This window comes from Phyllostomus discolor, assembly GCF_004126475.2.
Source record: "Phyllostomus discolor isolate MPI-MPIP mPhyDis1 chromosome 15 unlocalized genomic scaffold, mPhyDis1.pri.v3 mPhyDis1_scaffold_37, whole genome shotgun sequence".
Classification (NCBI taxonomy): domain Eukaryota; kingdom Metazoa; phylum Chordata; class Mammalia; order Chiroptera; family Phyllostomidae; genus Phyllostomus; species Phyllostomus discolor.
This window is the reverse complement of record NW_023397493.1, coordinates 255414-270936: the sequence shown is the minus strand read 5'-3', so window position 1 is coordinate 270936 and position 15523 is coordinate 255414. Positions and strand designations below refer to the sequence as shown.

The window sequence follows — 15523 nt, the reverse complement described above, 5'->3', positions numbered from 1 at the left end:
ACCCAGTATTACACTGATTTCCTTAAGTATTGTATCAATCCAATCACTATCTACCTCAACTGGTCTACCCAGTAGTGGAGCATAATTCAGCAAGAAAACTTCCATGATAAAAACTTTGCAAAATGTTTTTGACATGTTGATCAATTGCAGCACCTTCTCCATGCACTGCACAAATAGTGTCGCTAAGACATCCATGCCCTGTGAGCCCAGGTAAGACTTTTCTGTGTAGGGCATGTGCTCAGAAGCAGAAGGCAAAGGAAACCAATGAATTCAAGGCTGCATCCCCAGCAGCAGGTGCAGAGGTTTCTGGGGGGGAGTACTTCTGATAGCCTGGGTCTCCCTTTTCATTAAAACACACACACACACACACACACACACACACACACACACACACACACACCCCTAGTATAAAAGTTGGACAAGACCCAACTTTAAATACCCTATTCTGCCAGAGGATTTACCAAGTTTGATAAGACAAGAAAACAAAAGACAATGGGGATATTACGAAGGTGTTTTTTATAAGTGGCTTTTAAGGAGCTAGGGACAGTGAAGGAATTATGAACTAACTAGGTGAAACATTTTCATTGACCCAGGAATAAGATATTCAGGCATTGAAGGCTAGAACAAGTACAGCTGGTGTGTAAGCTGAAGTTGGGTTCTCAATGAGGATCTTTCCCTGTGGGGTCCTCAGTGGATGGAGCAATGTCTGCACAGAACACAGGGACTAGAAGGGAGCACATATCCTACAGCATGGATTACCACTAAAACTAACTCATTCTGAGCATGGTCATTATGTCCTCTATATTCGCTTAGGTGGGGTCAAGTCTTTAGATATGAAACACCCTGCCTCATGAATATTCAAATGAGAAGAGGTAGACTATGTTAAATAGTCTGTCTGTTCCTTGAGAGCATATGTTAAATGTATGGGTCTGACTGTGCCCTGAGAGCATCACCCACAGCCACAACCTCCTCTAGAGAAGTCCTGGTGGCACACACAGTCCCTAACCATGGAGTGAAGCATCAGAGCTGTGTTCCTGGTGGCCTTGGCTACTTGTAAGGAAATCCCCAGGCCCTGAGTTGAGGAGGGGACCAGGGACAGTCAAGGGTGATTTCCACCCACTCCTGTCTCCTCTCCACAGGTGTTAATGCTCAGGTGCAGCTGGGTCTGTCTATAGCTGAGGGGAAACCTGGGAACTCAGTGAAGATCCCCTGCAAGGCTTCTGGATAATCCTTCCCAGACTACTATATGCACTGGGTGGGACATACTCCATGCTGAGGGCTTGAATTGATGGGAATAATTCATCCTGTAGATAGTTACAGAAAGTATGCAGAGAAGTTACGGGGCAGAGTCACCATGAATGCAGACAAGCCCATGACTATAACCCATAGATAGCTGAACAGCCTGAGATCCAAGGACATGTCTGTGTGTTAGTGCATGAGGCACACATGAGGGGAAGTTATCCCAGACACAGGCCTACTTGCAGGAGCATCTTCTAATACCACCGGGTGGTCAGGGTCCCTGAATAGAAGCACCATCCCAGGAGCAGGTGCAGTTGTAAGTTTGGACTGTTTTGTAGTCTGGTTTCCTCTTCCTGTCACAGTTTCCCTCAGGGAAACTCTCAATTTCTGATTCCTAGCTCATCTCTGAATTCTCTGAGTTAGAAAGTTTTGTTGTAAAGGAAGAAAATATTCTCATGTGGAAAGAATGCAGAGTCCCTTTCAGGCACTCTTCTGCCCAATTCCAATGAAAAATCAAACCTTCTGACCCACGTCAGCTGATTTTAACCAGAGGCTCTGCTGGACGCTACAGTGCAGCCCAGGCCAACACAGCTCATTGTCCAAGCTGGCTTCAGCAGGGCACTTGCATGCTGGGCATCAGGCACCAGAAGTGTATGGACCTGATGTCAGAGAACAAAGACCGCTGGTGGTGATGGTCCCTGACATGACATCATGCTCAAATAAGCAAGCATAGGTGACACCACCCTGAGCAGAGGGTACCAGGAAAGCTTGATGTGGATGACCAGGTGGATGACAAACACATACCCCAAGGGGACATGGAATATTCATTGAATATGTCTCCACATTTAAATGAAAGTAAAGTAGAATACAAATACCAATTGCACTTAAGTACCATAAAATTAACAAACATGAAATAAATCATCTTTCTATGTGGACATAGTGATTACCATGTCTACAGAAAAAGAACATGATGATTTTAAGTTATCAAATGATGTTGAAGATTAAGATAAAGATGACGAAGACTATGATGATGATGATGAAGTTAGAATGGGTTTTGGTCCAATTATTTGGCAAAAATCTCTCCCCTAACAATTTTTTTAAACATTGGCTCAGCTTTCAGCTCTCAAAGATGAGAACTCCCCCAGGATCTATGAGTCTCTTCAGTTTAAGGGGCTCTATTAAACTATCCTTCCAATTGGTTGGAATTCTGTGTGATTTCTTGGATATAAAACTAAATCCAAAGAAGAAAGTCATGGATTTTCTCTGATGCATTTGCTGATGAAACACTTGACAAGATTCTTTCCAATGAGGTTCAAGAGCAAGATTTCTATCATGTTCACTGTAATACATAAAACTCCCTAATGGAAGATCACAGAACATGTTAGAATGACATACCAGAAAGGCATATTTAATATGTGGGTAACAGGAGGGGATATATATATATATATATATATATATATATATATGATCCATATTCACTATCTTTCCCGTTTGGATGCAGCAGGGCAGAGTCCAGTCGTTAGTGCAAGTCAGTGACAGCATGATTCCTTCCATTCTTATGTCACAGGGAATATCTCCTGTCTCCTGAGCTGAAGAGGATTGTTCAGCAGATGTATTGTTAGGGACTCCAATGTGGCAGTTCAGGGTTTTTGAAATTTTAAATTATTTTTATGAAAGAATTCTGTTTTTAATTCTCTATAGAGATTGTGGGTGGTGGGGACCATGAGGATTTGGGATTCCTGGCCACATGCCACAACACAGTTTTGTGGAAATGTTGTATGATAAGCACCTCCATGACTGCATACACAGGTGGGCAAAATGCAAATTCAAGCAGCTACTATCAGCTAAACAGACCACATATTTTGTCAAGGAATTACATTCAGGCATCATGGAAAGGCATGCAGTATTAGTAAAGCATATTCATGCCACATGAATGGTGGAGATGAAAGAAATTGTTCAGAGGGCCCTTGATGATGCTCCCTGGTCCAGTCTCACCTTCAACATTGGCCTGGGATTTGCTGTGCCTGATAATAAAGGAGAAGGAAACAATCTCCATTGGTTCTGGAAGTTTTCACACCATTGCTGATTGAAGATGATGCCAATGTGTCTACCCCACGTGTGCAGTTTGAAAGAAGAATTTAACAAGATTCATTTGGAATTAGTTGGCACAACTGACAGCTGTCTTGAGACACCAAAGTGAGGTATACAGTATAAGGTTTCCATATTTTCCCATAAAATCATAAGCTAAGCATGGGGATATTATGATATCAGCTTTAGATTCCTCTATAGATATGTCTGTTGAAGATTCAGATGGGATATAATATAGGTTAAGTCTGGTCATTTTGGCATAATGATTTATCACAGTATCTTCTTAGCTTTCATTCCATATGTTTTTGTATTGACTTCCACCCTCACCTTATCTCCAGGATGGATGAGTGTTTCCAGATTTCCTCAATTGTTTATGTGATTGAGTTTACAGGAGACATGGGAGGTCACTTGGTTTGCAAATAATCCCAATCCATACACTGACCTCTGTTTCTTTTCTGGTTTTGTCCTGATGTACACACCCTAAGAACTGCAGTGTCTTTTGATGTTTGTGCTGTTTTTACATCAGATGGAGAGATGGGCACTGTCAGAAAGTTTTATCACTATAATGTGTCCTGGTTATTAGCCTGCATGTTTAATATTGATGTGTGAACCATCAAAAAAAAAATATAACCAGGTTCAGGTTCTCCATGAGAGTATGTAATAAACTGGAGGCTCGTATTGAATTTCCCCTAATGGACATTAAACAATTGTAAGCCCAACTGAGGCATTTAGTCATGATATCTGTCTATCTGAGATATAGTACACAGGTGTGTGGAGCTTATCTCAAACCTGGGATAAGGATGCATTTTCAAGCCAGTACTTTTGAATCTGAGTGACTCCAGATGGTGTGTGTGGCTCTTTCAGGAAAAAGTGAGACACACTGAAATGATTGAATGATTAAACGACGAGGAAAATGGCAACATAATGAAATGATAATCCTGAATTTGTGTCAGTTGAAACGAGGTTAATTCAACCTCCATGTTAATGAATCACCTTCATGGACAGAGTTAGTTTTCCTGTGCACACATTGATACACTCAGTGCATTGGGTTCAAATTCAGGGTACATCCTTCATGGACAGCCACAGAGGCAGCTGTACCAAGGGCCCAGTGCAGACAAGAAGAGGGACTGTGAGAAAGATGAGATGCTTCTTCTGAAATTAACTAGTCATGAACAAGAGGGTCACAGCATATGCCCGCTCCTGCTGCAGGATTAGAGCTCTGTCACATGTCCACACAGACACAGACCCCGATGTTGAACATAAAGCTGAACCACAGATGATTATCAGTTTATAAAAATTACACCCACCAGCTGAAAAATTGGGAGGCTATTTGACTGATTAATTCACTTTGTGTAACCAATGGATACATACAAATATTGCTTTCCATATCAGTGAGTTTACTTATACCTACTATTTCTTATTAGTGATTTGAATCAAGATTTTCCATAATCAATTTTTTACAATTTAATATTCAGTTCCCAATCTCAACCTAAATCCTCATCTAAGCAGACCTAGTCATAACTGAGTTCTTCTGTGCCCCCAGTGTTTGACCCTGGATGTAGCACAGAGTCGACAGAATAAAACGGAAATGAGGCAGTGAGGCTGCTGAATACTCAACACCACAATATACTGAAGGAACACGACCCTGGAGCACTGTCTGCTTCTCTGTAGAGTTCATACTTATGTTTCCAAATGGTCCACACAGATGTCCCACCTCCTCCAGCACTGGGGCCACATACTGTAGGGGACACTCTGCTCTTTGTTCATTCTCTGTTTTGTAAAGGAACCATGGTCAGATGAAACTTCCCGTCTCTTGAACACAAACCCTCTGTGCTGTCAATTCTCCCTCTGGTTATGAGAGTTGATTTCTCTAAAAGTGTTCATTACTGGAGGCTTTCAAATGCATCTTTCATGTTAAATCCCTCTTTTTAAGAAAATATACTCTCATAGGCCATGTACCCATTTCCTGGATCACTTGAGTCTGTGAGGATGGACAGACTCAGATGTGAAGAGAAACTCTAAACAGGTGTGGTTCTTTAGACCATGCACACTCTGGGACCATGTCCTTCATGTCACTGTCCAGCCCCAGAGCTCCCTATATAGTAGGAGGACATGCAAAAAATGCCCTTCCACTCAGGAAAGCAGTCCAGCCCCAACCCTGCAGATCTAAGACAGGATCCCAGCCCATGATTCCCAAGTGTTTCCAGTCCCTGCTCAGGACAGGATGCAGACCACTCACCATGGAGTTTGAGCTTGGTATTCCGTGTTGCTAATTTAAGATACATTTTATGGAGACATGGAAACACTGAGTGTGTGAGTGGATATAGCTGAGAGAACAGTGGACCAGTGACTTGTGACATGACCTCTCTGTGTTTGCATGTGCCCAGTGTGAGGTGCAGCTGGTGGAGTACGGGGGAGGCTCGGTGAAGCCTGGATGGTCTTTGAGAGTCCTCTGCATGGCATCTTGATTTACCTTCAGTAGCTATGACATGCTCTTGTTCGGCCAACCTCCCAGGAAGTGGCAGGACTGGGTCTCAGTAGGTAATAGTAATGGTGGTAGCACATACTACGCCAACTCTGTGACAGACTGAATCACAATCTTCAGAGGCAAAACTAAGAATAATCTATTTCTGTAAATGAACAGCCTGTTTTCCCAGGACAATGTCCTGTATTACTGAGCAAGACACACTTTGAGGGAAAGTCAGTGTGAGCCCAGACGGAAACCTTCCTCCAGGAAACAAGTTGAATGATCTGCAGGGGGCGTTCAGGGCACATTCAGTATAGGATTCATCCCAGGAGCATCTACTGCAGATTAAGGCCTGGTTTCCTGGAAGGTGTGGGCTTAACACCACACGGAAGTTTCCCTGTGGAAGGCTCTCTTCCTTCTTGATTCCTTGCTGACTGCTTAGGTATCTGAGTTTTAGAGTTTTTTTCTGTAATAGGAGAAACACACTCTCACATGCACCAAGGCAGTAAGTAAGGCATGCATGTGTGCACGGCTTTCCTAATAAATCATCAGATGTTCTGACCCACATGAGCTGAACCCAACAAGAGACTCTGAGGGACCCAACCCCACAGCCCAGCCCCACACAGCTCAGAGTCCAAGCCAGCCAGCAGCAGAACACGTGCGTGATGGACAGTGGGCACCCGATATTTATGAAAACAATGCCAGAGGACAAGGGCCCGTGGTGGTGATGGTCATTGATGTGACTCCATGTTCATGACACAAATAACAGTTACATCACACAAAGGTAGAGGTCCCCCACCATACCTTAGTACAGATATCTAGGCTTATGAAATCACAATCACAGGGGGACAGTCAAACATTTGTCATTTCATTGTGGAATCCATTGAGGGCCATGCTGTCTTAAGCAATTCAGAAATGGCTGGTTCACACCAGGTAAGGAGCCTGGGTGTGGTTATTTTTCATTTGTGCCAAGACTCTGCTCATAGAAGGACCATGGGTGGTTTCAATCTCCCACCTGTGTCATACTGGTGCAAATCTCTGGTTTCTATAAAGATTTCCTCCATGTGTGCAGGAGCAGAGTGAGGGGTGAAATTTAACATGCCAGAGTCAAATATCAAAAACCACAGCCTGGCTACTTATTCCACTGAACACCTAGGAAACATGAGTGAGAACATGGAGCTACCTTCCACCATGGGTAGAAAACAATTTTAGTCTCTAGAAAATGAGAATAATGGCTATATGTAAGCAATAAGGGGAAACTAATAAATTATATGGATTTCTTAGTTCAAGAACTAGGGTAGAACCTGTCCACACTTCAAGGAGGACAACTTGTTCTGAAGGACTTGGGTCCCCTTTCTACTTAAAAGATTAAAAGGTTCTGTAGGCTTATGGGCATGCTCAGTTTGGGGAGCTCTACTGTATTAGCCTTCCAACAGGATGGAATCATGATTTGATCCTTCCTTTGGCTTGTGTTCATGTTGCTCTAAAACCAACACAATAGAACCTGAGGCCCATGTGGCTGTTTTAGGGGTTGGGCCTTGGGAAAAGGTTCAGTCTTAGTGTGGAGCTCTCATGAATGGGATTAGGGACTTTATAACCAAGGACTGAGGAAGCTCCCTTGTCCTATCCACCCACTGAGACTACAGCAAACAAAAGCCTTACAAGAAGTGGATTCTTCAAAGACATCACATTTGCCAGTTTTCACTCCTGGAATGTCTGACTTATGATCACTGATAGATAAATTTATGTCATTGGCCAGAGACTCCATCTGTGGTAAGTTTTTACAGCACCCAGAGTAGATTTTGACTTTAGTGTAACATGACCACCAGGTTTGACTCCCTGGAATTTTGCAGCTATAGTTGCAGCAAAGTTTTGCATGAGTTTCCTTTCAGTAATGTTCAAGGGCAGTTTTTCTCTGTTTTTTTTTTTTTTTTTAATAGGCAAACTTGTCTTGTCGAAAGTCATGGGAGGTTGTTAAATAGACATAATGAGAAGGCAGCGTTAGACTGGGTATAATCTATGAACCCTGTTGTATATACTATATCAGCATGGAACGAGGCCCAGATTCCACTGAAGGTAAAAATCGCAAATGCATAGTTCTTCCAATCATTATGTCACAGTGACATGCCCAGTGTATGGTTGAGTTTGTGTACATGAATGCACCTCATGTGTAGCATTGGCAAAGTGGGGCTGTGCATGTATGTAGGTTTGTTTATTTTAACTAAGCACACCACTTTTCAAACATCTCAGAGATTTTATATAATAATGGCAGTGTGCCATTGGATTATAGTAACTCCTACCTGAATAATTATCAATGTGCCGTGTGCACCTAAGTCACTTGATGTGATACTTGTTAAGCCCCTGGGGGAGGAGGGTGAAGAATCTGAGCCCAAAGGGAGCTCTGGACATTCAAAATGCTCTACATGTGTCTGTTCCTTCTTCCCACTTGTTTTCTCCACAATGATGGACTCTCAAGCACAGATGAACAATGGACAAGGATTCTGTCTTGAAAGAAGAAGAGAGCAGGCCTTGCAGTGCCAGATGCCCTCATCCAGGGAGACTGATGATGGGGATGAACTTCTCTCTGTGTATTGATACATAGACAATGTCAAAGAAATAATTTATTCCAAGATGAAAACCATGAAACATTGTGAATGTGGAATATCACTGTAAATTATATTGTATTAAACTTTCAGATGGTAGAATTTAGTAACAACTCTACAGCACACAGAGTAACCAGCCCCTTTTAAACCTTTCCACTGTCACAATGAGTGTGCTTTTCCCACTAGTCAAGTGGGGACTGTTACCCAGGGACCTGACTTATTTCACACTAAGGGGAGGAGTGTATGCAAATGGATATCACCACCTGCAGATAGGCCTAGATTTGTGGATGTCCCTGCTCCTCAGGGACAGCAGCTGGAACCCCCAGGTCCCTGTAGTTTGCATCCACTGCTACAGTTAACCCCGAGAAAGCACCATGGAGTTTGAGCTGAGCTGGGCACTTGCTCTGATGCTTTTACATGGTAACATTACAGAGAAACTGGGGGATTCTGTGAGTGTATGAGTGTGTCCACTATTAATGAAAATCTCTTGTCTGCAGGTGTCCAATGTGAGGTGCAGTTGGTGGAGTCTGGTGGGGACTCAAGGCAGACTGGAGGGTCTCTGGGACTCTCCTGCAAAGGTCCTGGGTCTACATTCAGTGACTACTATATAAACTTGGTCTGCCAGACTACATGCAGGGGACTGTAGTGGATAGGCGTTATTAGAAAGAAAGTTAACAGTCACACAACAGAATATGCTGCATCTGTGAAAGGCAGATTCGCCATCTCAAGAGATGATTCCCAAAGCACTGCCTATCTGCAAATGAACAGCCTGAGAGCTGAGGACTCTGCTCGTATTACTGTGCTAGAGACACAGTGAGGAGAAGTCAGTGTGACCCCAGACACAAACCTCCCTGCATGTAGGGCTGTAAACACCAGGGGACACTCAGGGCCCACAGGTTCTGCAGGCACAGGGCACAAGGACGTTAACAAAGGCTGTATTTCATCTCTGACAGGGAGCTTCCTCTCCACCTGACATTCAACATGTAGGTCCCTAAGAAAGCATCCACCACAATGAGTCTAAAGTTGTTGGTTTACCTCTATCTACATGCATTGGGCAGATGCATATTATCTCTGCCTTGGAATTTTTCCCTTAAAGAGCTCTGTTGTGATGGTTGGTTTCATGTTAGTTTGACTAGATCACAAGGTGCCGAAACATTTAGCTGATAGTTATTCACGGGTCTGCCCAAACGTATTTACAGGTGATCTTACCTTTGAAATGGTGGCTCAGAAAAGCAAATTGTTTGCCCCAATGAGGATGGGCACTCTTCACTGCACTAAGGTCCTGACAGAAACAGTTGAGGGGAAATTAACCCCTTTGTGCTTGTGCACTAGATTTTAGAGCTAGTACAGAGGTCTTTTTCTGCTCTGGGTACCCTGGTCTTCAGCCTTCAACCAGGCTGAGTGGCAGCAACAACTCTCCTGGGTCTGCTGACTAAAACTGTAGCTCATGGGCTTTGAGACATCTCATAGTCTGTACTAAGAGCATGGATTCCATATAAATGTAAATTCAATAATTCATCAGTGAACAAACAGGAGGATCACATAAATTCATGTCATGTTAAAATTTTCAAAGCTGTTAACTAACCTCCCACGTGTACTAGACCTGTGAGGTCCATTGACAACATCTGAGGCTCATGAGTACTCAGGAAAGATCACTGAGGATGGATGGAGAAGAACTGCATGCCTTCAGAGCTCACTAAGACAGCTTCAGCAGACAAAGCTGACAACACAGCACAGGGTTCGGGTACTCAGTGATTGATCTTGCAAGTGATCTTTCTCCAACTTGATTTTCCTCAATAGCAAACTGCAAATTGCCTTCATGTGGAAACACTCATGATGGACATTTACTGAAATGATAAAGATTTATTCCACTCATAAGATTACTGTTAATGTTTTCTTAGAAAGAATGCTTTCTTGATGCAGGTTCCAATGTGAAAATACATTATGACACCAAGATCGACATGGAGGGTCAAATGTAGTGACTTAAATGAGGTGGCGGCATACATAACTGACACATGCTTGTTAATCCACCACTGATCCATGGTCCTCAGAAAATGGGAACTTTTCAGTGTTCTCTGTGGGATACACTTGTGACATCCCTCAGGCAGAGAGAACTGAAAGATGTTCTTGTCTGTCCCTGGAACTAAGGGAGAACTCAGTGCCTGCTGGACTGCTAGATTTGGAGAACTCGGAACCACAGGAAACATCACCTAAGCTCACCCATGACCAGCCCTAGACAAAACTACTTTGGAAAGGGAGCTGGAGTAATGACAGTGGTGTGTGATTACTCACCAGTGAGGCCTTGATCAGTGCAGGAATGTCCATGAGGGCTGAACGGAAAACCCAGTGCAGGAGGAAATGGTGGTCCCTGCAGTGACTCTCAGAGGCAGCTGTGGGCCACTGTGCATTGAATAATCAGTCTGAATGCAGGATTCTGGCGTCTGAGTTCCAGGAGTCAGGAGTTCAGAAGGGAAGATAATCATCAGGATGCAACATCAATAATAGACAAAACATCGGTGCGACCCTCACAAAGTAGATCTCACTCACCTAGAAAGACACAGTCAGGCCTAGAACCCACGTGGGTACACTGCCCATGTGCTAGGCACAGGGGAGAGAGGAAACCTGCAGTGCATCACTTTGAAACTCATCTGGTCCCATGTGTCTCTGTGTGTCTTTGTGCAATTTATTGAGAATTAGAAGTGCAGTGGGTTAGAGTCACATTCAGGGTCCTCCAATAGGACTTCAAGGCAGAGGGACCTGAGCACTTCAGAGGCTCCCGATGTCCCTGAGATCTTCTGAGCTCAGTGATGTTAGCTGTGTTAGTGCATCTGGCATCAGCAGGGAAGGGTTCCTTGGTGGCTTCATAGAATATGGGCCTGGAATTCCTGCAAAATTACTGGGGTTTAATAAGGCCACTTCTCATTGCAGAGATGTTGAAACACTTGGTGCCCTTAAGGGAACATCCTGAAGTCAGGGCACAACCTTCATTCTGGACTGCAGACCGGACTTGAGAGGTCCATGCCCTGTGAGCCAAGACATGACCCTCCCCAAAGGACATGCTGTGCAGCAGGGGGTGTGTTGGACCCACAAGCTCAGAGCTGCTGCCCCAGGAGTAGATGCAAAGAGAGCTGGGGGTATTTCCTGCGATGGCCTGGGTCTTCCTCTTTCCATGGAAACATCTAAAATAAGAGGTTGTCACGGTGACTGCAAACATCCTATTCTATCAGCATTGACCAAACTCAACAAGATATGAAGACTACAGTAACTGAGGGTATTTATAAGGCTTCTTTACACATGAGTTGTAAGAAACAGAAAATAGGGGTGGCTTTATTAACACACTAATGCAACATTTTGGAGACACACACTGATCCAGCAATAAGACATTCGTGTATGAAGGCCAGGACAGGTCCAAGTGGTCTGTGGGTAATCCAAAGGTGGTTCACACTGAGGAGCATGTCCTGTGTGGGACTGTTTCTCGGTGAGAGGAACTATATCAGCACAGAGCTCAGGGACTTGGCAGGGAACACATTGTCCCTCTGATTCCTTTTGAATGCGGTCCCTGTGTCTTCTATCATCTCTTAGGTGGAGACAAATATGCAAATATTGTATAACTGCCTCAATAATATGCAAATGAGAAAAAGTAGACTAGGTTAAATGTGGGTCTGTCTGTGCCCTGAGAGCATCAATCCCAGCCACACCCTCCCTTACAGAAGTCCTGACAGCACAGCCCCTCACCATGGACTGAAGCTGGAGAGTCCTCTTCCTGGTGGCAGTGGCTACAGGCAAGGGGTTCCTAAGTCCCTGGGTTGAGGAGAGGAACAGGGACACTCAAGGAGGATACCCACTCACTAAAGTCTCCTCTTCACAGGTGTCCACTCCCAGGTGCAGCTGGTGCAGTCTGGAGCTGAGGCGAGGAAGCCCGGGGCCTCAGTGAAGGTCTCCTGCAAGGCTTCTGGATACACCTTCACCAACTATGCCATGCTCTGGGTACGGCAGGCCCCAGCAGGAGCTCTGCAATATGTGGGCTGCATCAATACAGACACTGTGAAACCCATATATGCTCAGGGCTTCTCAGATCACTTTGTGTTCTCCATGGACGCCTCAGTCAGCACTGTCTATGTGCAGATCAATGGCCTGAAGTCTGAGGACACAGCTGTGTATTACTGTGTGAGAGACACAGTGTGACAAACCCAATTCCTAAATGTGTCAAAAACCTTGAAGTATGGGACAGCTGGGCTGGTCTGAAAGGAGGACATGCAATGGGCCTCCTGACTTCCTCACACACAATCAGGATACTGAGAAGAGGGCTGATGCTGCCAGGGGCACATCAGAAACTCAGAGAGGGTTCCAGACATCAGATACACTGAGAGGAAGAGGCAGAGAAAGATGGTCCCAAGAGATGCCCTGCCATTGACTGTGATTATTCAGGGCACTTTGGAACCTCCTCATCCTCTAAAAGTTATTCATCAAGACATTTGGGGTCTGCCCTGCCTGGTCTCAGGAAGCTGTGAACCCCAGGACTTAGCCTGAGTGAGAGACCCCCGGAACAGGAGCCACTAAAGAGGCAAAACTTATTTTCCTGGCATGAACAGACTGTTCTGTGTCTGTCCTCCTAAGCTTGATCAGTTAGCCAATGACGGGTAAGATTTACCATGGAGGGAATCGCCTAACACAGGCATGATCATGAGGAGGCCTCAGAGAGGAGACTCAGGGCTGTGGAAATGAAGGGGTGATGGACATCAACCCCTGCCCCCTTTGCTTTGTCAAAGCTTGAGTCGTCATTCTTAGATGTGAGAAATCCAAGTCTCCTGGCTGCATTTGTCTCCTCTGCCTGACTCAGGCCTGTGGGAATAGCAGGGGCCAGGCAGTCCAGACCAGAGTTGGTGGGCCCCTGGAGTAATCAGGCCTGGGACATAGAATATTCAACATCCTGTGCAATCTGCTTGCTGGAGGATGCTATTGAATTAGAATTTGAAGGCACAGGTAGGAAATGAGAATAGTCTTTTAGGTTCTGTAGTGATAAAACCCTAAACTTTGCCCAGAATCCCAGCGGGAGTTCTTTCAGCACCTTTTGATCTTTTCTGCCAGACTGTGAATCCACAAACTGAGTCTGTATTCTTAATAAAAACCTACTGAGATGGGGGCTCAAGGCGCTCTCCACTAGAGAGAGTGGTCATTCCATCCCTATTTCCCCACAGGACCTGGTTGTCTCTGTGTATGTTTTTCTCATGTTTTGACAAGCATCTGCAGGAGGGGATGGATACTGCTGGCCGGTATCTGCCACAAAGACACCATCAGGAAACCATTAGTTCGGATCAGGTTTGGGGATCTGGACTGTAGTGGTGCCTAGCCCATTCTATGACATTCCCTTATTTCTGATAAATAGAACTGTAGTTGGGGAAATATAAGTGCATTGAAACCAAGGATGATTTGTATGTCCTTGACTGTGGCCAAGCCCCACAGATATGACATTTTGGAAGTAAAGTTGAGGGCCTACAAATGTTCCAGGTTCCAGTACAGCCTGTTCCATCACAGTATGCTTGCAGCCCTCCCTCAGGATGAGAACCAAAGGAAATTCCTCACCTGAGATCACTACCCTGTGAGTGTCCCTGTTCTTAAGTAGTGCTGATGTATGTCATAAAAAGATCAGATCCTGGCTGGTGTAGCCCAATGGATTGAGCATGGATTGGGAACCAAAGTGTCCCAGGTCCGATTCCCAGCCAGGGTACATTCCTGGGTTGCAGGCCATAACCCCCAGCAACCGCACATTGATGTTTCTCTCTCTGTTTCTCTCTCTCTCTCTCCCTCTCCCTCCCTCTCCCTCTCCCTCTCCCTCTCCCTCTCCCTCTCCCTCTCCCTCTCCCTTCCCTCTCTAAAAATAAATAAATAAAATCTTAAAAAAAAGATCAGATATCAGGGGAGGGACACCCTTGACAGTGGGAGATCTCCATTCAGCCTGTACTATGTTCCTAAGACAACTGGATCAATTACTCCACATTTGGGTTGCAGTCTATGCAGTCTGGAGGTTGGCACATGAAATCCCTTTACTGGACCAAGATCAAGGTGGTGGAAGGACCATTATTTCTCCAGAGGCTCTAAGGCAATGCTGTGGTCTGAAAACAACTATTACCCCAAATTTATATGTTGAAATCCTGATCCTCAGAGAGGATGGTATTAAGAGGTGAGATTTTGGGAGCTGCTTAGGTCATGAGAGTGCCCCAGGAAGGGGGTTAGTGCCTTTCTCAATGAGCACAGAGAGCTGGCTCATCTTTCCACAATATGAACACCTAGCAAGAGTTTGTCTTATATCAACCAAAAAGAGGGCCTTCTCCAGAAGGCACCATCCTGGTGTAATCAAATGCAGGTGCAGCTGTCTGTTACTTCAAAAGGAAATACTCGAGATAAAGGTGTTGATGTAAAGGAGAGGTTTTATTCAAGGGCTGGCCAGCTGGGAGATGAGGGACTCTCTTCTCAGAGGCCATGTTAACATTTCAGTGCAGGGAGGGGACTTTATAAAGAGGTAGAGGGACAAGGGCAATGAAGAGACCATGGGAGATGGTGGATGTGCTGGCAGTGACCTGTTAGACCAAACATGGATCTTTAATGTCAGTGTCCTGGAACTGTTTGGTGCCAGCCAGTGTCCTGCAGTTTAGTGATCTGTGTCACCTAGAATCATGGTCAAGGCCATTTCTTATACAAGCAACTGGGAATTATGGCATTTGCAACTTGCTTACAAAGAAACCATCAGTATGAATTTTACAAGTTGCTTAGTTCATCTTATTTTAATTCCATTTAGTGGAAAGTCACACCAGTACAAAGTTTCCATGCCCTGTTTATTGCCACTGTCAACTATTTCTCCATGTCTTCACAGACAGTAATCTCTGATTCTTCTGGGGAATGAAAATCCTGGGCCTATGGTAAACCAAAGTCTCATTAGTTAAAAGAAGATACATTTTTAGAGGTGACTGTTGAGCATATTCTGTTTTCCTTGCATGGGGAAGACAAGTCATAAAGAGCTTCAAAAAAAAAAAAAAGACAGTCATTAAAAGGAAAAGAATGATTAAACTTAAATTTAAAATCCCTCCTAATATGGAGGCAAGTTTGTGGAATTCATGAAAATAGACTA

At 44.5% G+C, this 15523-nt stretch overlaps 1 pseudogene; it reads left to right on the top strand.

The window, feature by feature from the left end:
• The first annotated feature begins 12133 nt into the window (after window positions 1-12133).
• LOC114489767 lies at window positions 12134-15523 on the top strand (annotated as a pseudogene).